General features: G+C 39.5%; 1 long non-coding RNA gene across 1 annotated transcript; it reads left to right on the top strand.

Annotated features, from left to right (window-relative positions):
- Positions 1-213: 213 nt before the first annotated feature.
- Positions 214-5,319, top strand: LOC139685457 (uncharacterized). The gene is made up of 3 exons (XR_011700111.1): positions 214-232; positions 1,192-1,373; positions 5,249-5,319. It is a non-coding gene; the product is annotated as an uncharacterized lncRNA (long non-coding RNA).
- Positions 5,320-25,739: the final 20,420 nt, after the last annotated feature.

Here is a 25,739-nt window from a genome sequence, read left to right as displayed (position 1 = left end):
AATTAATATTGAGTTTAAATATATTCATTTATAAAGGGAAAATAGTTTTGAAATTAGATATCCAAAATCATGATGGAAAGATTTTATGTATGTTTTGTTTACTTTTAAAAGTCTACATGATTGGCACATTTTCAAATTTAACGAATGACGTCATCCAACGGTTTTGGTCTCCCGCCATGCCTCCGATTCGCTAATCCGTTCAGTTGGTCCTGGGTCGTCGTTTGGGAAGGAGGTGAGTCCATGCTTGTTTAACATTCGAGCCTTTTACGATCAATGTTGATTGCCTTATGTTAGGGGCTGCACTTGCGAAAAAGGGGGTGTAATTCTTTCTCTGCGAGAGAGTTTTATAATTATAAATGCGAAAACGATGGATACGTCAATTCCATCGTAATTATGGGACTTCTTTGGGGACTGATTTTTCGTACGATGGTGAGCAATTTATCCTTTTGAAGTTTGCTAGAGAAAAGTTAAAATTTATTAAAAATGTATAATGAACGGGAAGTAGTGCGATGCGATGCAGGCTGAGATAATGTGGTACGGGACGGTATGAAGCGTTTTAAATTTCCCTCAACAAGATTGCAGATTTTTTTAAACGTAGCCAATATCTCAGCGTATTTTTTCTCCAAATGTAATGAAGCCTTGAATTTTTTGACTCTTCGTCATCTGCAGTCGGTCGTTCATTCGATATTTTTCATGTAGGTAATTATTTCTTCGAACAGTAGCCATCACATCTAATTGCACCTTGCTCTCATACCAATTAAACGAGCAATCTAAAATACTTATGAAACTCGAAAGACCCGGATCTTTACGCCCGCGAGAGCAAAGGCCCAGGTCACGAGGTGCTGAGAGTTCTCGAGAGCCTTTGGCCCCATTTTACTATGGGTCCGTCTGACTCAGGCCGCCGTTGGAAACTCGTTTTTGGTAAAAAACTGCCGTTTTGATGACGTTGGATTAGGTGTTTCGAACATTCACCATAAGGTTACTGACTGTCAAAAAGATAGATTACTTGTGCAAAAGTTTAGATGTTAAATTACTTGCAAGTATTTCAGTCGAAAAAGTAACGGTATAATATGCAAAAAACGGAGTCTATCATTCAATGTCGTAATGACTAGGTATTCTTTTATTGTCGAAAGTGTATTCTTCTGAATTCAAAGAATACTTTGAAAATGAAAGCTTTTGAATTATTTACAGTGATACGATCGTTGTTACGTAAAAAGAATTCCCTGAGACAGGAGTACTGCTACATTGCTATGGGATAAAGAGATTGTACAGTGTTATGAGGGGTGTATTGAGGAACACGTCTGGAGGTGCAAGAAGGAAATAATGATTCCGAGGGAATGGAACTTCGGAGATTACAACGGATTGGAATAATTGTAAGTTGACACTTCTTACCTGAATCTCCCAAAATTTATTAATGAAATCCATTGATGACCCTGTTAAAGACGACCACGTCGGATTGACCTCTTTCGTGGAGGGCAAGATTTCACTTTCGCTCTCTTCCTCGTTCTTTCCTATTCCTCGAGATATGTAAACTCCATCCATTTGCTTTAGTTCCTCCTAATGGCATCCAGCTTCAAACTTTGCCTTAGCCTTATCATTGCGGTTTATATTTTTGAGTAATGGGATTTGAAGTTGCGAAAATATATTCAGCGAGGTTCTACTTATCAAAAGCTGTTATTTTTTGGAGGGCGAATCTTCTTAGGGATTACCTAATGGGTTTCGTAGGATGATTGGGTCTATGAAACTACTATATGTCCAATGCTTTGATGAGCAGTTACCTTTCTTGCCGCTTAGGCTGGTGATTCCCGTCTGTTCATACTAAGCTTGCAGTTTTATTTTGTACAATGAAGGTCTTGGACGGATAATGTTTCGTTTTAAATGGTGAAAAATCAAGGTTCCACAACCGATGCGATAATCCTTAGTCTCATAGTACCCTGGCGATACTTTCTAAATGAGGGTATACTTTCGACAGCCAAGCTTGTTATTCTATTTCCTCGCCATATTTCGCCAATAGGCTTCACATGAATTCAATTGCCTTCTAGGTCCACTTATTCCCCGAATACGTCTCGCCCAGGAGAGTAATTACTAGGTGAGGATAGGCCTAATTATTAAGTCGAATCTAGACTTTCTATTTCGTTATAATAGAAGAGGTAGGTAATCGCTAGGGAATTACTATTATTCCCAATTATTTTCAAAATGAACTTATTTTTAATTAATCTCTAAACAGTATTTCTTGAAACAGCGTTGAACACCAACTGATTAGACTAACTTTTCCCGACAACTACCGTCGTGTTATTATACTATTGCTTCGTAGAAAAATAAACGTATCTTTCATAAATGCACAGGAATAACCCCATTAACGTAGGGGAGGAATGAAAGAGATCCGTCGAAAATAACCTCGGGAGAGTCTGAAGTGACTTCGACTGCATTACAGTTGACCCCTTATTAGACTACCCTTACTGGGTGACCATTCATATGTTAATTCTGTTCTGGATATTTCAGCTGTGTCATACTTCGGTAGATTTTTGAGTAGTTTACCTGGAATTATTTCGTGAAAAACTTTCATAAAGCGTGTCGCCAAAATCGCCTCCACCGGGATGTTTTTTTCTCCCGAATTCAATAAAGGGGTAGTTTTAAAGTACAATTTGTGTCTCAGGATTTATCTTTTGGGGAAACCTGCTTGGTTTTCACTAACTCAAAGTATCTTGTAAGCCACCCCTTGGGTACGTTACAGGGAGGAATACACGCCTGCGCGAGAGTTTGTTTCAGGGGTGTTGGAAGGCCATACTTGGATAATGCTATCTCGTATTTTGCGATTTAACGATGGCCCCCTGTAAGTTATCCCAATCCTGGGCCTCTGATAATTTTGATTCGCTTCTCAGTTTATCAAAGCATATCATCTTCTAAGAACCAAGTTAGTTCATTTTAACATCTTAAAACAATTATCAACAAGTCGCAAGCCGTAAGATTTGTTCGCCGTCACATCCACCACCCCCGGCACTTCATGCGGTCGAAAATGTTTTCCTCAACCAATGACGGTCAAAATCCATGGCATTAATTTTATTTCCAACCCGCATCGGCTTTCTAATATTGACATTATTTTTACGAAACTTCACTCATAGTTTTTTATTACACGTGCTATTCGTAATATTGTTTTTGTGAACGGGTTATTCTCAATGTAGATATATTTACGCGTAAATGCACAGAAAAATATCTGGTTTCGCACCCAAAAGGCAGCTTATTTTAAGATTTCACAACTAAGATTATAGCTAAGAGTTAACCATCAGGAGTAATATTGCAATGAGTGTCTTATCCATTATAAATTTTTAAAATTAGTCTGGGGTTTAGTATTGACCCCCCGTCCAACACACCCTAGCGGTGGCTTGCAGAGTACATAAATGAAATAAATTACGTCACTTGCAACCATTGAAGGGCCTCGGCTCGTTCTTTCGAATTCATTCTTCACTATGTTAGGCAATATCGACATCTGCCTAGTGCCGACTACAGTCAACCACGCTTGGGGTGTATGGCAGAGGATGACTACACACCTGGCATTCGACAATATTTGCAAGAAACATTTACTTCTAGTTTACAACTACTCATGTTTCTTTGGAGATTTGAGAAATAATTGAAGTGCTTTAGATCATGTTAACTTTAGGTCTCTGCGTAACGGTGCAATTCTTCTGGTGGTGGTAACACCCTATCCCTTCCACCACGACAAGACAAGTCCATTTGGAGGGCCTTTTCCCTAAAATTTTATTTATTTATTTATTTGAAAACATTTTTCACTTACATCAGTAGCGCCAAATAAGAGGGAAAAATATGTAACAGACATGAAAAAGGACAAAAGGCAATAACAGCATAACAATAAACAATGAGGCTTTAAAAGGATGGATAGCGGGAGTGAGTGAATTAAGATGGGAAGAGAGGCAAAATAAAGATGAGAGCTTGGTGAGAGAGAGTCTAGGAATAGGCAGATGGAGTAGGGAGTGGGTGGATTGAGTTGTATCCTGAAGTTGAAGAAAGAGAGCAGTTCCGGACAAATCAATAATCGATATTAGGGTGTTGTGGAGGGGTTTTGACGAAGAATTTTCAAGGGTTAAAGTTAAGCTTCCAGGCATCAGATAAGGAAATTTAATGTAAGGAGGGTTGAAGGTTAATACAGTTAGCAGTGTTATTAACTTGCCTGTAAATCTTGATTAACAGCGTAGAGAAGTGTATGGACCTCGGAGGAGAGGAGACTGGAAGGAAGATCATTAACGAATAAATTGAAATGATATGGCCCAAGGACACTGCCCTGGGGAACCACAGACATGACAGAAGACCAAGAGGAAGAAGCATCCGAGAGTATCACATGCTGGGTTCTGTGGGTGAGAAAGCTAGAGAGAAGGCTTAGGAACATACCATGAATGCCGAACTGTTGGCTGAGGTTATGATGGAAGAGCTGATGATGCAGCGCATCGGAAGCCTTGGAGAAGTCAAGGTGGTTGGCATCAAGTTGACTTGAATTGTCTATTGCCATGACAGCATGGGGCTAAAAGACAGCGAGATTTGCAGGCATGATCTGCCTGGGAGGACACCATGCTGCTGGGAAGATAAAAAGGGAGAGGTGAAATATCCTGTTGGGAATAATACGTTCAGAAATGAAGGACTGGACTGGAAGCAATGAGATAGGGCGATAGTTTCAAACATCATTCTTTGGACCCGTTTTACATATCGGAATGATATTAGTGCATTTCCATTGAGGAGGGAAGGTTCATAGGGGAAAACAGTAATTATAAAAGATGGCTAAAGTTTGTTAACGGGCTGAAGCGCCATTGCGAATGAATTTAGGGCTGAGAGCATCTAGGCCAGGTGAGCGGTGGGGGCGTATTTTGCATAGGTACTGGAAAAATTCCCGGGAGTCTCTCTGTAAGTGGAATAGGAAATGGTTTATTTTAGGAAGGAGGGAATGGACAGAGGTTAGAAGAAAGCTGTAGGCCATCGGAAAAGAATATTAGAAAGGTAGTTAAAATATAAAATTGACAGTTAATATTTCTTTACCATATCTTTTAAATTGCGTTTGCTCCAATATTAAATATTTTAAAACACAATGCATTGAAAAGAACCTCGCATTTTAAAATTTAAAAAGAAAGTAAACATTTAAAAGATTTACTTTAAAAATAATGCACATAGAATCAAATTATTTATTTTTTTGAATCTTTGAATTAATCAACACATATTATCCTATATACTTACCCTATCGCAGGATGCAGAGGAATGGATCCAAGGAAGAAGGAAAACACAAGAAAAATAGATTGAAATTAAAAATTGGGGTGAAGAGAATCTAATAATGATGCATTATGTTTCAGCTGGTGTGCATGCGATGGGTATAACATTTAAAGAGAAAGGTATGATAACATTTCTGGCAATGCATAGTGACGATATCTTCATAGCAAGAAGAAGAAGGGGTACTTCTAATACTCCCATGTTCAGCTGAAGGACATCAAAAGATGAACTGTAAATAGAAAGTGTTGAGTACTGGTATAAGGGTAAGACGTTTTCTAAAACCAAGCCACGGTTCCATTGCAAAAATTTTCTATGTTAATTATAAGGTATCAAAAGGTGGACTGTAAACTAAAACAGTTCAGTTATCGCTATAAAAGCAAGGTGCTTTTATAATACCAAGCCATGGTTCGGTTGGATATAATTTCTATGTTCAGTTAAAAGTTATCAAAAAGTGGACTGTATATAAAAACAGTTAAGTTGTGATACAAAAAGCAAGGTACAATTAATCCAATACACATTTCCGTTGTACACTGCTCTGAATGATTGCTCCTTGCTCTTCTATCACATGGATTGGAGTTTGACTTATGGTCGTTCTCCCAATCATGTGATTGTCGGGGGAGTTTCGATTGTTGGAACCACTCACATCCAAGGTATTTATTTTAAGCACTAATCCGCTCTCTTACAGGCATCATGGCATCAGTCCACCAAGAATCAAATGAAGAAAGAAAAGGACAAATCTTAATGGAGAATGGACCGACCACAACAAGCAGCGAGGATGTAGTTTTAGATTTGGACCATTAGGGTCGAAATAGATTGCGATTAAGGTTAGGCGTATTCGCGCGATTAGTTTTAATTATTTCATGTGGGTGTTTCTGAATGATTGATCCTTGCTCTTCTATCGCATGGATTGGAGTTTGACTTATGGTCGTTCTCCCAATCATGTGATTGTCGAGGGAGTTCCGATTGTTGGAACCACTCACATCCAAGGTATTTATTTTATGCACTAATCCGCTCTCTTACAGGCATCATGGCATCAGTCCACCAAGAATCAAATGAAGAAAGAAAAGGACAAATCTTAATGGAGAATGGACCAACCACAACAAGCAGCGAGGATGTAGTTTTAGATTTGGACCATTAGGGTCGAAATAGATTGCGATTAAAGTTAGGCGTATTCGTGCGATTAGTTTTAATTATTTCATGTGGGTGTTTCTGAATGATTGATCCTTGCTCTTCTATCACATGGATTGGAGTTGGACTTATGGTCGTTCTCCCAATCATGTGATTGTCGAGGGAGTTTCGTTTGTTGGAACCACTCACATCCAAGGTATTTATTTTATGCACTAAACCGCTCTCTTACAGGCATCATGGCATCAGTCCACCAAGAATCAAATGAAGAAAGAAAAGGACAAATCTTAATGGAGAATGGACCGACCACAACAAGCAGCGAGGATGTAGTTTTAGATTTGGACCATTGGGGTCGAAATAGATTGCGATTAAGGTTAGGCGTATTCGCGCGATTAGTTTTAATTATTTCATGTGGGTGTTTCTGAATGATTGATCCTTGCTCTTCTATCGCATGGATTGGAGTTTGACTTATGGTCGTTCTCCCAATCATGTGATTGTCGAGGGAGTTCCGATTGTTGGAACCACTCACATCCAAGGTATTTATTTTATGCACTAATCCGCTCTCTTACAGTCATCATGGCATCAGTCCACCAAGAATCAAATGAAGAAAGAAAAGGACAAATCTTAATGGAGAATGGACCAACCACAACAAGCAGCGAGGATGTAGTTTTAGATTTGGACCATTAGGGTCGAAATAGATTGCGATTAAAGTTAGGCGTATTCGTGCGATTAGTTTTAATTATTTCATGTGGGTGTTTCTGAATGATTGATCCTTGCTCTTCTATCACATAGATTGGAGTTTGACTTATGGTCGTTCTCCCAATCATGTGATTGTCGAGGGAGTTTCGATTGTTGGAACCACTCACATCCAAGGTATTTATTTTATGCACTAAACCGCTCTCTTACAGGCATCATGGCATCAGTCCACCAAGAATCAAATGAAGAAAGAAAAGGACAAATCTTAATGGAGAATGGACCAACCACAACAAGCAGCGAGGATGTAGTTTTAGATTTGGACCATTAGGGTCGAAATAGATTGCGATTAAACTTAGGCGTATTCGTGCGATTAGTTTTAATTATTTCATGCGGGTGTTTCTGAATGATTGATCCTTGCTCTTCTACCACGTGGATTGGAGTTTGACTTATGGTCGTTCTCCCAATCATGTGATTGTCGAGGGAGTTTCGATTGTTGGAACCACTCACATCCAAGGTATTTATTTTATGCACTAATCCGCTCTCTTACAGGCATCATTGCATCAGTCCACCAAGAATCAAATGAAGAAAGAAAAGGACAAATCTTAATGGAGAATGGACCAACCACAACAAGCAGCGAGGATGTAGTTTTAGATTTGGACCATTATGGTCAGAATAGATTGCGATTAAGGTTAGGCGTATTCGTGCGATTAGTTTTAATTATTTCATGTGGGTGTATCTGAATGATTGATCCTTGCTCTTCTATCACATGGATTGGAGTTTGACTTATGGTCGTTCTCCCAATCATGTGACTGTCGAGGGAGTTTCGATTGTTGGAACCACTCACATCCAAGGTATTTATTTTCTGCACTAATCCGCTCTCTTACAATCATCATGGCATGAGTCCACCAAGAATCAAATGAAGAAAGAAGAGGACGAATCTTAATGGAGAATGGACCAACCACAATAAGCAGCGAGGATGTAGTTTTAGATTTGGACCATTAGGGTCGAAATAGATTGCGATTAAGGTTAGGCGTATTCGTGCGATTAGTTTTAATTATTTCATGTGGGTTTTTCTGAATGATTCATCGTTGCTCTTCTATCACATGAATTGGAGGTTTACTTATGGTCGTTCTCCCAATCATGTGATTGTCGAGGGAGTTTCATTTGTTGGAACCACTCACATTCAAGGTATTTATTTTACGCACTAATCGGCTCTCTTACAGGCATCATGGCATCAGTCCAGCAAGAATCAAATGAAGAAAGAAAAGGACAAATCTTAATGGAGAATGGACCTACCACAACAAACAGCGAGGATGTAGTTTTAGATTTGGACCATTAGGGTCGAAATAGATTGCGATTAAGGTTAGGCGTATTCGTGCGATTAGTTTTAATTATTTCATGTGGGTTCTTCTGAATGATTGATCCTTGCTCTTCTATCGCATGGATTGGATTTTGACTTATGGTCGTTCTCCCAAACATGTGATTGTCGAGGGAGTTTCGATTGTTGGAACCACTCACATCCAAGGTATTTATTTTATGCACTAATCCACTCTCTAACAGGCATCATTGCATCAGTCCACCAAGAATCAAATGAAGAAAGAAAAGGACAAATCTTAATGGAGAATGGACCAACCACAACAAGCAGCGACGATGTACTTTTAGATTTGGACCATTAGGGTCGAAATAGATTGCGATTAAGGTTAGGCGTATTCGTGCGATTAGTTTTAATTATTTCATGTGGGTGTTTCTGAATGATTGATCCTTGCTCTTCTATCACATGGATTGGAGTTTGACTTATGGTCGTTCTCCCAATTATGTGACTGTCGAGGGAGTTTCGATTGTTGGAACCACTCACATCCAAGGTATTTATTTTATGCACTAATCCGCTCTCTTACAGGCATCATGGCATCAGTCCACCAAGAATCAAATGAAGAAAGAAAAGGACAAAACTTAATGGAGAATGGACGTACCACAACAAGCAGCGAGGATGTAGTTTTAGATTTGGACCATTAGGGTCGAAATAGATTGCGATTAAGGTTAGACGTATTCGTATGATTAGTTTTAATAATTTCATGTGGGTGTTTCTGAATGATTGATCCTGGCTCTTCTATCACATGGATTGGAGTTTACTTATGGTCGGTCTCCGTATTATGTGATTGTCGAGGGAGTTTCGATTGTTGGAACCACTCACATCCAAGGTATTTATTTTATGCACTAATCCGCTCTCTTACAGGCATCATGGCATCAGTCAACCAAGAATCAAATAAAGAAAGAAAAGGACAAATCTTAATGGAGAATGGACGTACCACAACAGGCAACGAGGATATAGTTTTAGATTTGGACCATTAGGGTCGAAATAGATTGCGATTAAGGTTAGGAGTATTCGTGCGATGAGTTTTAATTATTTCATGTGTGTGTTTCTGAATGATTGATTCTTGCTCTTCTATCACATGAATTGGAGGTTGACTAATGGTCGTTCTCCCAATCATGTGATTGTGGAGGGAGTTTCGATTGTTGGAACCACTCACATCCAAGGTATTTATTTTCTGCACTAATCCGCTCTCTTACAGGCATCATGGCATCAGTCAACCAAGAATCAAATAAAGAAAGAAAAGGACAAATCTTAATGGAGAATGGACGTACCACAACAGGCAACGAGGATATAGTTTTAGTTTTGGACCATTAGGGTCGAAATAGATTGCGATTAAGGTTAGGCGTATTCGTGCGATGAGTTTTAATTATTTCATGTGTGTGTTTCTGAATGATTGATTCTTGCTCTTCTATCACATGAATTGGAGGTTGACTTATGGTCGTTCTACCAATCATGTGATTGTGGAGGGAGTTTCGATTGTTGGAACCACTCACATCCAAGGTATTTATTTTATGCACTAATATGCTCTCTTACAGGCATCATGGCATGAGTCCACCAAGAATCAAATGAAGAAAGAAAAGGACAAATCTTAATGGAGAATGGACCTACCACAACAAGCAGCGAGGATGTAGTTATAGATTTGGAACATTGGGGTCGAAATAGATTGCGATTAAGGTTAGGCGTATTCGTGTGATTAGTTTTAATTATTTCATGTGGGTGTTTATGAATTATTGATCCTTGCTCTTCTATCGCATGAATTGGAGTTTACTTATGGTCGGTCTCCCAATTATGTGATTGTCGAGGGAGTTTCGATTGTTGGAACCACTCACATCCAAGGTATTTATTTTATGCACTAATCCGCTCTCTAACGGGCATCATGGCATCAGTCCACTAAGAATCAAATGAAGAAAGAAAAGGACAAATCTTAATGGAGAATGGACCAACCACAACAAGCAGCGAGGATGTAGTTTTACATTTGGACCATTAGGGTCGAAATAGATTGCGATTAAGGTTAGGCGTATTCGTGCGATTAGTTTTAATTATTTCATGTGGGTGTTTCTGAATTATTGATCCTTGCTCTTCTATCGCATGGATTGGAGTTTGACTTATGGTCGTTCTCCCAATTATGTGACTGTCGAGGGAGTTTCGATTGTTGGAACCACTCACATCCAAGGTATTTATTTTATGCACTAACCCGCTCTCTTATAGGCATCATGGCATCAGTCCACCAAGAATCAAATGAAGAAAGAAAAGGACAAATCTTAATGGAGAATGGACCAACCACAACAAGCAGCGAGGATGTAGTTTTAGATTTGGACCATTAGGGTCGAAATAGATTGCGATTAAGGTTAGGCGTATTCGTGCGATTAGTTTTAATTATTTCATGTTGGTTTTTCTGAATGATTGATCCTGGCTCTTCTATCACATGGATTGGAGTTTACTTATGGTCGGTCTCCCAATTATGTGATTGTCGAGGGAGTTTCGATTGTTGGAACCACTCACTCCAAGGTATTTATTTTATGCACTAATCCGCTCTCTTACAGGCATCTAGCCATCAGTCCACCAAGAATCAAATGAAGAAAGAAAAGGACAAAACTTAATGGAGAATGGACCTACCACAACAAGCAGCGACGATGTAGTTTTAGATATGGACCATTAGGGTGGAAATAGATTGCGATTAAGGTTAAGCGTATTCGTGCGATTAGTTTTAATTATTTCATGTGGGTGTTTCTGAATGATTGATCCTCGCTCCTCTATCACATGGATTGGAGTTTGACTTATGGTCGTTCTCCCAATTTTGTGACTGTAGAGGGAGTTTCGATTGTTGGAACCACTCACATCCAAGGTATTTATTTTCTGCACTAATCCGCTCTCTTACAGGCATCATGGCATCAGTCCACCAAGAATCAAATGAAGAAAGAAAAGGACAAATCTTAATGGAGAATGGACGTACCACAACAAGCAGCGAGGATGTAGTTTTAGATTTGGACCATTAGGGTCGAAATAGATTGCGATTAAGGTTAGACGTATTCGTATGATTAGTTTTAATAATTTCATGTGGGTGTTTCTGAATGATTGATCCTGGCTCTTCTATCACATGGATTGGAGTTTACTTATGGTCGGTCTCCCAATTATGTGATTGTGGAGGGAGTTTCGATTGTTGGAACCACTCACATCCAAGGTATTTATTTTATGCACTAATATGCTCTCTTACAGGCATCATGGCATGAGTCCACCAAGAATAAAATGAAGAAAGAAAAGGACAAATCTTAATGGAGAATGGACCTACCACAACAAGCAGCGAGGATGTAGTTATAGATTTGGGACATTGGGGTCAAAATAGATTGCGATTAAGGTTAGGCGTATTCGTGTGATTAGTTTTAATTATTTCATGTGGGTGTTACTGAATGATTGATCCTTGCTCTTCTATCACATGGATTGGAGTTTATTATGGTCGTTCTCCCAATCATGTGATTGTCGAGGAAGTTTCGATTGTTGGAACCACTCACATCCAAGGTATTTATTTTATGCACCAATCCGATCTCTTACAGGCATCATGGCATGAGTCCACCAAGAATCAAATGAAGAAAGAAAAGGACAAATCTTAATGGAGAATGGACCAACCACAACGAGCAGCGAGGATGTAGTCTTAGATTTGGACCATAAGGGTCGAAATAGATTGCGATTAAGGTTAGGCGTATTCGTGCGATTAGTTTTAATTATTTCATGTGGGTATTTCTGAATGATTGATCCTTGCTCTTCTATCACATGGATTGGAGTTTGACTTACAGTCGTTCTCCCAATTATGTGATTGTCGAGGGAGTTTCGATTGTTGGAACCACTCACATCCAAGGTATTTATTTTATGCACTAATCTGCTCTCTGACAGGCGTCATGGCATGAGTCCACCAAGAATCAAATGAAGAAAGAAAAGGACAAATCTTAATGGAGAATGGACCTACTCCAATAAGCAGCGAGGATGCAGTTTTAGATTTGGACCATTAGGGTCGAAATAGATTGCGATTAAGGTTAGGCGTATTCGTATGATTAGTTTTAATAATTTCATGTGGGTGTTTCTGAATGATTGATCCTTGCTCTTCTATCGCATGAATTGGAGGTTGAATTATGGTCGTTCTCCCAATCATGTGATTGTCGAGGGAGTTTCGATTGTTGGAACCACTCACATCCAAGGTATTTATTTTATGCACTAATCCGCTCTCTTACAGGCATCATGGCCTGAGTCCACCAAGAATCAAATGAAGAAAGAAAAGGACAAATCTTAATAGAGAATGGACCAACCACAACAAGCAGCGAGGATGTAGTTTTAGATTTGGACCATTAGGGTCGAAATAGATTGCGATTAAGGTTAGGCGTATTCGTGCGATTAGTTTTAATTATTTCATGTGGGTGTTTCTGAATGATTGATCCTTGCTCTTCTATCACATGGATTGGAGTTTGACTTATGGTCGTTCTCCCAATTATGTGACTGTCGAGGGAGTTTCGATTGTTGGAACCACTCACATCCAAGGTATTTATTTTATGCACTAACCCGCTCTCTTATAGGCATCATGGCATCAGTCCACCAAGAATCAAATGAAGAAAGAAAAGGACAAATCTTAATGGAGAATGGACCTACCACAACATACAGCGAGGATGTAGTTTTAGATTTGGACCATTAGGGTCGAAATAGATTGCGATTAAGGTTAGGCGTATTCGTGCGATTAGTTTTAATTATTTCATGTTGGTTTTTCTGAATGATTTATCCTGGCTCTTCTATCACATGGATTGGAGTTTACTTATGGTCGGTCTCCCAATTATGTGATTGTCGAGGGAGTTTCGATTGTTGGAACCACTCACTCCAAGGTATTTATTTTATGCACTAATCCGCTCTCTTACAGGCATCTAGCCATCAGTCCACCAAGAATCAAATGAAGAAAGAAAAGGACAAAACTTAATGGAGAATGGACCTACCACAACAAGCAGCGACGATGTAGTTTTAGATATGGACCATTAGGGTCGAAATAGATTGCGATTAAGGTTAAGCGTATTCGTGCGATTAGTTTTAATTATTTCATGTGGGTGTTTCTGAATGATTGATCCTCGCTCCTCTATCACATTGATTGGAGTTTGACTTATGGTCGTTCTCCCAATTTTGTGACTGTAGAGGGAGTTTCGATTGTTGGAACCACTCACATCCAAGGTATTTATTTTCTGCACTAATCCGCTCTCTTACCGGCATCATGGCATCAGTCCACCAAGAATCAAATGAAGAAAGAAAAGGACAAATCTTAATGGAGAATGGACGTACCACAACAAGCAGCGAGGATGTAGTTTTAGATTTGGACCATTAGGGTCGAAATAGATTGCGATTAAGGTTAGACGTATTCGTATGATTAGTTTTAATAATTTCATGTGGGTGTTTCTGAATGATTGATCCTGGCTCTTCTATCACATGGATTGGAGTTTACTTATGGTCGGTCTCCAAATTATGTGATTGTCGAGGGAGTTTCGATTGTTGGAACTACTCACATCCAAGGTATTTATTTTCTGCACTAATCCGCTCTCTTACAGGCATCATGGCATCAGTCAACCAAGAATCAAATAAAGAAAGAAAAGGACAAATCTTAATGGAGAATGGACGTACCACAACAGGCAACGAGGATATAGTTTTAGATTTGGACCATTAGGGTCGAAATAGATTGCGATTATGGTTAGGCGTATTGGTGCGATGAGTTTTAATTATTTCATGTGGGTGTTTCTGAATGATTGATCCTTGCTCTTCTATCACATGAATTGGAGGTTGACTTATGGTCGTTCTCCCAATCATGTGATTGTGGAGGGAGTTTCGATTGTTGGAACCACTCACATCCAAGGTATTTATTTTATGCACTAATATGCTCTCTTACAGGCATCATGGCATGAGTCCACCAAGAATCAAATGAAGAAAGAAAAGGACAAATCTTAATGGAGAATGGACCTACCACAACAAGCAGCGAGGATGTAGTTATAGATTTGGGACATTGGGGTCAAAATAGATTGCGATTAAGGTTAGGCGTATTCGTGTGATTAGTTTTAATTATTTCATGTGGGTGTTTCTGAATGATTGATCCTTGCTCTTCTATCGCATGAATTGGAGGTTGAATTATGGTCGTTCTCCCAATCATGTGATTGTCGAGGGAGTTTCGATTGTTGGAACCACTCACATCCAAGGTATTTATTTTATGCACTAATCCGCTCTCTTACAGGCATCATGGCCTGAGTCCACCAAGAATCAAATGAAGAAAGAAAAGGACAAATCTTAATAGAGAATGGACCAACCACAACAAGCAGCGAGGATGTAGTTTCAGATTTGGACCATTAGGGTCGAAATAGATTGCGATTAAGGTTAGGCGTATTCGTGCGATTAGTTTTAATTATTTCATGTGGGTGTTTCTGAATGATTGAGCCTTGCTCTTCTATCGCATGAATTAGAGGTGGACTTATGGTCGTTCTCCCAATCATGTGATTGTCGAGGGAGTTTCGATTGTTGGAACCACTCACATCCAAGGTATTTATTGTATGCACTAATCCGCTCTCTTACAGGTATCATGGCATCAGTCCACCAAGAAGCAAATGAAGAAAGAAAAGGACAAATCTTAATGGAGAATGGACCAACCACAACAAGCAGCGAGGATGTAGTTTTAGATTTGGACCATTAGGGTCGAAATAGATTGCGATTAAGGTTAGGCGTATTCGTGCGATTAGTTTTAATTATTTCATGTGGGTTTTTCCGAATGAATAATCCTTGCTGTTCTATCACATGGGTTGGAGTTCGGCTCATGGTCGTTCTCCCAATCATGTGATTGTCGAGGGAGTTTCGATTGTTGGAACCACTCACATCCATGGTATTTATTGTATGCACTAATCCGCTCTCTTACAGGCATCATGGCATTAGTCCACCAAGAATCAAATGAAGAAAGAAAAGGACAAATCGTAATGGAGAATGGACCTACCACAACAAGCAGCGAGGATGTAGTTTTAGATTTGGACCATTAGGGTCGAAATAGATTGCGATTAAGGTTAGGCGTATTCGTGCGATTAGTTTTTATTATTTCATGTGGGTGTTTCTGAATGATTGATCCTTGATCTTCTATCGCATGAATAAGAGGTTGACTTATGGTCGTTCTCCCAATCATGTGATTGTCGAGGGAGTTTCGATTGTTGGAACCACTCACATCCAAGGTATTTATTTTATGCACTAATCCGCTCTCTTACTTGCATCATGGCATTAGTCCACCAAGAATCAAATGAAGAAAGAAAAGGACAAATCTTAATGGAGAATGGACCTACCACAACAAGCAGCGAGGATGTAGTTTTAGATTTGGACCATTAGGGTGGAAATTATTTGCGATTGAGGTTAGGCGTATTCGTGCGATTAGTTTTAATTATTTCATGTGGGTTCTTCTGAATGATTGATCCTTGCTTTTCTATCACATGGATTGGAGTTTGACCTATGGTCGTTCTCCCAATCATGTGATTGTCGAGGGAGTTTCGATTGTTGCAACCACTCGCATCCAAGGTATTTATTTTATGCACTAATCCGCTCTCATACAGGCATCATGGCATCAGTCCACCAAGAATCAAATGAAGAAAGAAAAGGACAAATCTTAATGGAGAATGGACCCGCCACAACAAGCAGCGAGGATGTAGTTTTAGATTTGGACCATTGGGGTCAAAATAGATTGCGATTAAGGTTAGGCGCATTCGTATGATTAGTTTTAATAATTTCATGTGGGTGTTTCTGAATGATTGATCCTTGCTCTTCTATCACATGGATTGGAGTTTTACCTATGGTCGTTCTCCCAATCATGTGATATTCGAGGGAGTTTCTATTGTTGAACCACTCACATCCAAGGTATTTATTTTATGCACTAATCCGCTCTCTTACAGGCATCATGGCATCAGTCCACCAAGAATCAAATGAAGAAAGAAAAGGACAAATCTTAATGGAGAATGGACCTACCACAACAAGCAGCGAGGATGTAGTTTTAGATTTGGACCATTGGGGTCAAAATAGATTGCGATTAAGGTTAGGCGTATTCGTATGATTAGTTTTAATAATTTCATGTGGGTGTTTCTGAATGATTGATCCTTGTTCTTCTATCGCATGGATTGGAGTTTGACCTATAGTCGGTCTCCCAATTATGTGATTGTCGAGGGAGTTTCGATTGTTGGAACCACTCACTCCAAGGTATTTATTTTATGCACTAATCCGCTCTCTTACAGGCATCTAGCCATCAGTCCACCAAGAATCAAATGAAGAAAGAAAAGGACAAAACTTAATGGAGAATGGACCTACCACAACAAGCAGCGACGATGTAGTTTTAGATATGGACCATTAGGGTCGAAATAGATTGCGATTAAGGTTAAGCGTATTCGTGCGATTAGTTTTAATTATTTCATGTGGGTGTTTCTGAATGATTGATCCTCGCTCCTCTATCACATGGATTGGAGTTTGACTTATGGTCGTTCTCCCAATTTTGTGACTGTAGAGGGAGTTTCGATTGTTGGAACCACTCACATCCAAGGTATTTATTTTCTGCACTAATCCGCTCTCTTACAGGCATCATGGCATCAGTCCACCTAGAATCAAATGAAGAAAGAAAAGGACAAATCTTAATGGAGAATGGACGTACCACAACAAGCAGCGAGGATGTAGTTTTAGATTTGGACCATTAGGGTCGAAATAGATTGCGATTAAGGTTAGACGTATTCGTATGATTAGTTTTAATAATTTCATGTGGGTGTTTCTGAATGATTGATCCTGGCTCTTCTATCACATGGATTGGAGTTTACTTATGGTTGGTCTCCCAATTATGTGATTGTCGAGGGAGTTTCGATTGTTGGAACTACTCACATCCAAGGTATTTATTTTCTGCACTAATCCGCTCTCTTACAGGCATCATGGCATCAGTCAACCAAGAATCAAATAAAGAAAGAAAAGGACAAATCTTAATGGAGAATGGACGTACCACAACAGGCAACGAGGATATAGTTTTAGATTTGGACCATTAGGGTCGAAATAGATTGCGATTATGGTTAGGCGTATTCGTGCGATTAGTTTTAATTATTTCATGTGGGTGTTTCTGAATGATTGAGCCTTGCTCTTCTATCGCATGAATTAGAGGTGGACTTATGGTCGTTCTCCCAATCATGTGATTGTCGAGGGAGTTTCGATTGTTGGAACCACTCACATCCAAGGTATTTATTTTATGCACTAATCAGCTCTCTAACAGGCATCATGGCATCAGTCCACCAAGAATCAAATGAAGAAAGAAAAGGACATCTTAATGGAGAATGGACCAACCACAACAAGCAGTGAGGATGTAGTTTTAGATTTGGACCATTGGGGTCGAAATAGATTGCGATTAAAGTTAGGCGTATTCGTGCGATTAGTTTTAATTATTTCATGTGGGTGTTTCTGAATGATTGATCCTTGCTCTTCTATCGCATGAATTGGAGGTTGACTTATGGTCGCTCTCCCAATCATGTGATTGTCGAGGGAGTTTCGATTGTTGGAACCACTCACATCCAAGGTATTTATTTTATGCACTAATCCGCTCTCTAACAGGCATCATGGCATCAGTCCACCAAGAATCAAATGAAGAAAGAAAAGGACAAATCTTAATGGAGAATGGACCAACCACAACAAGCAGCGAGGATGTAGTTTTAGATTTGGACCATTAGGGTCGAAATAGATTGCGATTAAGGTTAGGCGTATTCGTGCGATTAGTTTTAATTATTTCATGTGGGTGTTTCTGAATGAATAATCCTTGCTGTTCTATCACATGGGTTGGAGTTCGGCTCATGGTCGTTCTCCCAATCATGTGATTGTCGAGGGAGTTTCGATTGTTGGAACCACTCACATCCAAGGTATTTATTTTATGCACTAATTCGCTCTCTTACAGGCATCATGGCATCAGTCCACCAAGAATCAAATGAAGAAAGAAAAGGACAAATCTTAATGGAGAATGGACCAACCACAACAAGCAGCGAGGATGTAGTTTTAGATTTGGACCATTAGGGTGGAAATTATTTGCGATTGAGGTTAGGCGTATTCGTGCGATTAGTTTTAATTATTTCATGTGGGTTCTTCTGAATGATTGATCCTTGCTTTTCTATCACATGGATTGGAGTTTGACCTATGGTTGTTCTCCCAATCATGTGATTGTCGAGGGAGTTTCGATTGTTGCAACCACTCGCATCCAAGGTATTTATTTTATGCACTAATCCGCTCTCATACAGGCATCATGGCATCAGTCCACCAAGAATCAAATGAAGAAAGAAAAGGACAAATCTTAATGGAGAATGGACCCGCCACAACAAGCAGCGAGGATGTAGTTTTAGATTTGGACCATTGGGGTCAAAATAGATTGCGATTAAGGTTAGGCGTATTCGTATGATTAGTTTTAAGAATATCATGTGGGTGTTTCTGAATGATTGAGCCTTGCTCTTCTATCACATGGATTGGAGTTTGACCTATGGTCGTTCTCCCAATCATGTGATTGTCGAGGGAGTGTCGATTGTTGAACCACTCACATCCAAGGTATTTATTTTATGCACTAATCCGCTCTCATACAGGCATCATGGCATCAGTCCACCAAGAATCAAATGAAGAAAGAAAAGGACAAATCTTAATGGAGAATGGACCTACCACAACAAGCAGCGAGGATGTAGTTTTAGATTTGGACCATTGGGGTCAAAATAGATTGCGATTAAGGTTAGGCGTATTCGTATGATTAGTTTTAATAATTTCATGTGGGTGTTTCTGAATGATTGATCCTTGTTCTTCTATCGCATGGATTGGAGTTTGACCTATAGTCGTTCTCCCAATCATGTGATTGTCGAGGGAGTTTCGATTGTTGGAACCACTAACATCCAAGGTATTTATTTTATGCACTAATCCGCTCTCTAACAGGCATCATGGCATCAGTCCACCAAGAATCAAATGAAGAAAGAAAAGGACAAATCTTAATGGAGAATGGACCAACCACAACAAGCAGCGAGGATGTAGTTTTAGATTTGGACCATTAGGGTCGAAATAGATTGCGATTAAGGTTAGGCGTATTCGTGCGATTAGTTTTAATTATTTCATGTGGGTGTTTCTGAATGATTGATCCTTGCTCTTCTATCGCATGAATTGGAGTTTGACCTATGGTCGTTCTCCCAATCATGTGATTGTCGAGGGAGTTTCGATTGTTGGAACCACTCACATCCAAGGTATTTATTTTATGCACTAATCCGCTCTCTAACAGGCATCATGGCATCAGTCCACCAAGAATCAAATGAAGAAAGAAAAGGACAAATCTTAATGGAGAATGGACCAACCACAACAAGCAGCGAGGATGTAGTTTTAGATTTGGACCATTAGGGTCGAAAAAGATTGCGATTAAGGTTAGTCGTATTCGTGCGATTAGTTTTAATTATTTCATGTGGGTTTTTCCGAATGAATAATCCTTGCTGTTCTATCACATGGGTTGGAGTTCGGCTCATGGTCGTTCTCCCAATCATGTGATTGTCGAGGGAGTTTCGATTGTTGGACCCACTCACATCCATGGTATTTATTGTATGCAATAATCCGCTCTCTTACAGGCATCATGGCATTAGTCCACCAAGAATCAAATGAAGAAAGAAAAGGACAAATCGTAATGTAGAATGGACCTACCACAACAAGCAGCGAGGATGTAGTTTTAGATTTGGACCATTAGGGTCGAAATAGATTGCGATTAAGGTTAGGGGTATTCGTGCGATTAGTTTTAATTATTTCATGTGGGTTCTTCTGAATGATTGATCCTTGCTCTTCTATCGCATGGATTGGATTTTGACTTATGGTCGTTCTCCCAAACATGTGATTGTCGAGGGAGTTTCGATTGTTGGAACCACTCACATCCAAGGTATTTATTTTATGCACTAATCCACTCTCTAACAGGCATCATTGCATCAGTCCACCAAGAATCAAATGAAGAAAGAAAAGGACAAATCTTAATGGAGAATGGACCTACCACAACAAGCAGCTAGGATATAGTTTTAGATTTGGACAATTAGGGTCGAAATAGATTGCGATTAAGGTTAGGCGTATTCGTGCGATTAGTTTTAATTATTTCATGTGGGTGTTTCTGAATGATTGATCCTTGCTCTTCTATCACATGGATTGGAGTTTGACCTATGGTCGTTCTCCCAATCATGTGATTGTCGAGGGAGTTTCGATTGTTGAACCACTCACATCCAAGGTAATTATTTTATGCACTAATCCGCTCTCATACAGGCATCATGGCATCAGTCCACCAAGAATCAAATGAAGAAAGAAAAGGACAAATCTTAATGGAGAATGGACCTACCACAACAAGCAGCGAGGATGTAGTTTTAGATTTGGACCATTGGGGTCAAAATAGATTGCGATTAAGGTTAGGCGTATTCGTATGATTAGTTTTAATAATTTCATGTGGGTGTTTCTGAATGATTGATCCTTGTTCTTCTATCGCATGGATTGGAGTTTGACCTATAGTCGTTCTCCCAATCATGTGATTGTCGAGGGAGTTTCGATTGTTGCAACACTCACATCCAAGGTATTTATTTTATGCACTAATCCGCTCTCTTACTTGCATCATGGCATTAGTCCACCAAGAATCAAATGAAGAAAGAAAAGGACAAATCTTAATGGAGAATGGACCTACCACAACAAGCAGCGAGGATGTAGTTTTAGATTTGGACCATTAGGGTGGAAATTATTTGCGATTGAGGTTAGGGGTATTCGTGCGATTAGTTTTAATTATTTCATGTGGGTTTTTCTGAATGATTCATCCTTGCTCTTCTATCACATGAATTGGAGGTTTACTTATGGTCGTTCTCCCAATCATGTGATTGTCGAGGGAGTTTCATATGTTGGAACCACTCACATTCAAGGTATTTATTTTACGCACTAATCGGCTCTCTTACAGGCATCATGGCATCAGTCCAGCAAGAATCAAATGAAGAAAGAAAAGGACAAATCTTAATGGAGAATGGACCTACCACAACAAGCAGCGAGGATGTAGTTTTAGATTTGGACCATTAGGGTGGAAATTATTTGCGATTGAGGTTAGGCGTATTTGTGCGATTAGTTTTAATTATTTCAGGTGGGTGTTTCTGAATGATTGATCCTTGCTCTTCTATCGCATGGATTGGATTTTGACTTATGGTCGTTCTCCCAAACATGTGATTGTCGAGGGAGTTTCGATTGTTTGAACCACTCACATTCAAGGTATTTATTTTATGCACTAATCCACTCTCTAACAGGCATCATTGCATCAGTCCACCAAGAATCAAATGAAGAAAGAAAAGGACAAATCTTAATGGAGAATGGACCAACCACAACAAGCAGCGACGATGTAGATTTAGATTTGGACCATTAGGGTCGAAATAGATTGCGATTAAGGTTAGGCGTATTCGTGCGATTAGTTTTAATTATTTCAAGTGGGTGTTTCTGAATGATTGATCCTTGCTCTTCTATCACATGGATTGGAGTTTGACTTATGGTCGTTCTCCCAATTATGTGACTGTCGAGGGAGTTTCGATTGTTGCAACCACTCACATCCAAGGTATTTATTTTATGCACTAATCCGCTCTCTTATAGGCATCATGGCATCAGTCCACCAAGAATCAAATGAAGAAAGAAAAGGACAAATCTTAATGGAGAATGGACCAACCACAACAAGCAGCGAGGATGTAGTTTTAGATTTGGACCATTAGGGTCGAAATAGATTGCGATTAAGGTTAGGCGTATTCGTGCGATTAGTTTTAATTATTTCATGTTTGTTTTTCTGAATTATTGATCCTTGCTCTTCTATCACATGGATTGGAGTTTGACTTATGGTCGTTCTCCCAATTTTGTGACTGTCGAGGGAGTTTTGATTGTTGGAACCACTCACATCCAAGGTATTTATTTTCTGCACTAATCCGCTCTCTTACAGGCATCATGGCATCAGTCAACCAAGAATCAAATGAAGAAAGAAAAGGACAAAACTTAATGGAGAATGGACGTACCACAACAAGCAGCGAGGATAGAGTTTTAGATTTGGACCATTAGGGTCGAAATAGATTGCGATTAAGGTTAGACGTATTCGTATGATTAGTTTTAATAATTTCATGTGGGTGTTTCTGAATGATTGATCCTGGCTCTTCTATCACATGGATTGGAGTTTACTTATGGTCGGTCTCCGTATTATGTGATTCTCGAGGGAGTTTCGATTGATGGAACCACTCACATCCAAGGTATTTATTTTCTGCACTAATCCGCTCTCTTACAGGCATCATGGCATCAGTCAACCAAGAATCAAATGAAGAAAGAAAAGGACAAAACTTAATGGAGAATGGACGTACCACAACAAGCAGCGAGGATAGAGTTTTAGATTTGGACCATTAGGGTCGAAATAGATTGCGATTAAGGTTAGGCGTATTCGTGCGATGAGTTTTAATTATTTCATGTGTGTGTTTCTGAATGATTGATTCTTGCTCTTCTACCACATGAATTGGAGGTTGACTTATGGTCGTTCTACCAATCATGTGATTGTGGAGGGAGTTTCGATTGTTGGAACCACTCACATCCAAGGTATTTATTTTATGCACTAATATGCTCTCTTACAGGCATCATGGCATGAGTCCACCAAGAATCAAATGAAGAAAGAAAAGGACAAATCTTAATGGAGAATGGACCTACCACAACAAGCAGCGAGGATGTAGTTATAGATTTGGAACATTGGGGTCGAAATAGATTGCGATTAAGGTTAGGCGTATTCGTGTGATTAGTTTTAATTATTTCATGTGGGTGTTTATGAATTATTGATCCTTGCTCTTCTATCGCATGAATTGGAGTTTACTTATGGTCGGTCTCCCAATTAGGTGATTGTCGAGGGAGTTTCGATTGTTGGAACCACTCACATCCAAGGTATTTATTTTCTGCACTAATCCGCTCTCTTACAGGCATCATGGCATCAGTCAACCAAGAATCAAATAAAGAAAGAAAAGGACAAATCTTAATGGAGAATGGACGTACCACAACAGGCAACGAGGATATAGTTTTAGATTTGGACCATTAGGGTCGAAATAGATTGCGATTAAGGTTAGGCGTATTTGTGCGATTAGTTTTAATTATTTCAGGTGGGTGTTTCTGAATGATTGATCCTTGCTCTTCTATCGCATGGATTGGAGTTTGACTTATGGTTGTTCTCCCAAACATGTGATTGTCGAGGGAGTTTCGATTGTTGGAACCACTCACATCCAAGGTATTTATTTTATGCACTAATCCGCTCTCTAACGGGCATCATGGCATCAGTCCACTAAGAATCAAATGAAGAAAGAAAAGGACAAATCTTAATGGAGAATGGACCTACCACAACAAACAGCGAGGATGTAGTTTTAGATTTGGACCATTAGGGTCGAAATAGATTGCGATTAAGGTTAGGCGTATTCGTGCGATTAGTTTTAATTATTTCATGTGGGTGTTTCTGAATGATTGAGCCTTGCTCTTCTATCACTTGGATTGGAGTTTGACTTATGGTCGTTCTACCAATTATGTGACTGTCGAGGGAGTTTCGATTGTTGGAACCACTCACATCCAAGGTATTTATTTTATGCACTAACCCGCTCTCTTATAGGCATCATGGCATCAGTCCACCAAGAATCAAATGAAGAAAGAAAAGGAGAAATCTTAATGGAGAATGGACCTACCACAACAAGCAGCGAGGATGTAGTTATAGATTTGGAACATTGGGGTCAAAATAGATTGCGATTAAGGTTAGGCGTATTCGTGTGATTAGTTTTAATTATTTCATGTGGGTGTTTCTGAATGATTGATCCTTGCTCTTCTATCACATGGATTGGAGTTTATTATGGTCGTTCTCCCAATCATGTGATTGTCGAGGAAGTTTCGATTGTTGGAACCACTCACATCCAAGGTATTTATTTTATGCACTAATCCGCTCTCTTACAGGCATCATGGCATGAGTCCACCAAGAATCAAATGAAGAAAGAAAAGGACAAATCTTAATGGAGAATGGACCAACCACAACGAGCAGCGAGGATGTAGTCTTAGATTTGGACCATAAGGGTCGAAATAGATTGCGATTAAGGTTAGGCGTATTCGTGCGATTAGTTTTAATTATTTCATGTGGGTATTTCTGAATGATTGATCCTTGCTCTTCTATCACATGGATTGGAGTTTGACTTACAGTCGTTCTCCCAATTATGTGATTGTCGAGGGAGTTTCGATTGTTGGAACCACTCACATCCAAGGTATTTATTTTATGCACTAATCTGCTCTCTGACAGGCGTCATGGCATGAGTCCACCAAGAATCAAATGAAGAAAGAAAAGGACAAATCTTAATGGAGAATGGACCTACTCCAATAAGCAGCGAGGATGCAGTTTTAGATTTGGACCATTAGGGTCGAAATAGATTGCGATTAAGGTTAGGCGTATTCGTATGATTAGTTTTAATTATTTCATGTGGGTATTTCTGAATGATTGATCCTTGCTCTTCTATCACATGGATTGGAGTTTGACTTACAGTCGTTCTCCCAATCATGTGATTGTCGAGGGAGTTTCGATTGTTGGAACCACTCACATCCAAGGTATTTATATTATGCACTAATCCGCTCTCTAACAGGCATCATGGCATCAGTCCACCAAGAATCTAATGAAGAAAGAAAAGGACATCTTAATGGAGAATGGACCAACCACAACAAGCAGCGAGGATGTAGTTTTAGATTTGGACCATTGGGGTCGAAATAGATTGCGATTAAAGTTAGGCGTATTCGTGCGATTAGTTTTAATTATTTCATGTGGGTGTTTCTGAATGATTGATCCTTGCTCTTCTATCGCATGAATTGGAGGTTGACTTATGGTCGCTCTCCCAATCATGTGATTGTCGAGGGAGTTTCGATTGTTGGAACCACTCACATCCAAGGTATTTATTTTATGCACTAATCCGCTCTCTAACAGGCATCATGGCCTGAGTCCACCAAGAATCAAATGAAGAAAGAAAAGGACAAATCTTAATGGAGAATGGACCAACCACAACAAGCAGGGAGGATGTAGTTTTAGATTTGGACCATTAGGGTCGAAATAGATTGCGATTAAGGTTAGGCGTATTCGTGCGATTAGTTTTAATTATTTCATGTGGGTTTTTCCGAATGAATAATCCTTGCTGTTCTATCACATGGGTTGGAGTTCGGCTCATGGTCGTTCTCCCAATCATGTGATTGT

This window comes from Hetaerina americana, unplaced genomic scaffold (genome assembly GCF_022747635.1).
Source record: "Hetaerina americana unplaced genomic scaffold, ioHetAmer1.1.p SCAF_113, whole genome shotgun sequence".
In the NCBI taxonomy this organism is placed as follows: Eukaryota; Metazoa; Arthropoda; class Insecta; order Odonata; family Calopterygidae; genus Hetaerina; species Hetaerina americana.
The sequence above is the reverse complement of the archived record's forward strand: the minus strand, read 5'-3'. Positions and strand labels throughout refer to the sequence as shown.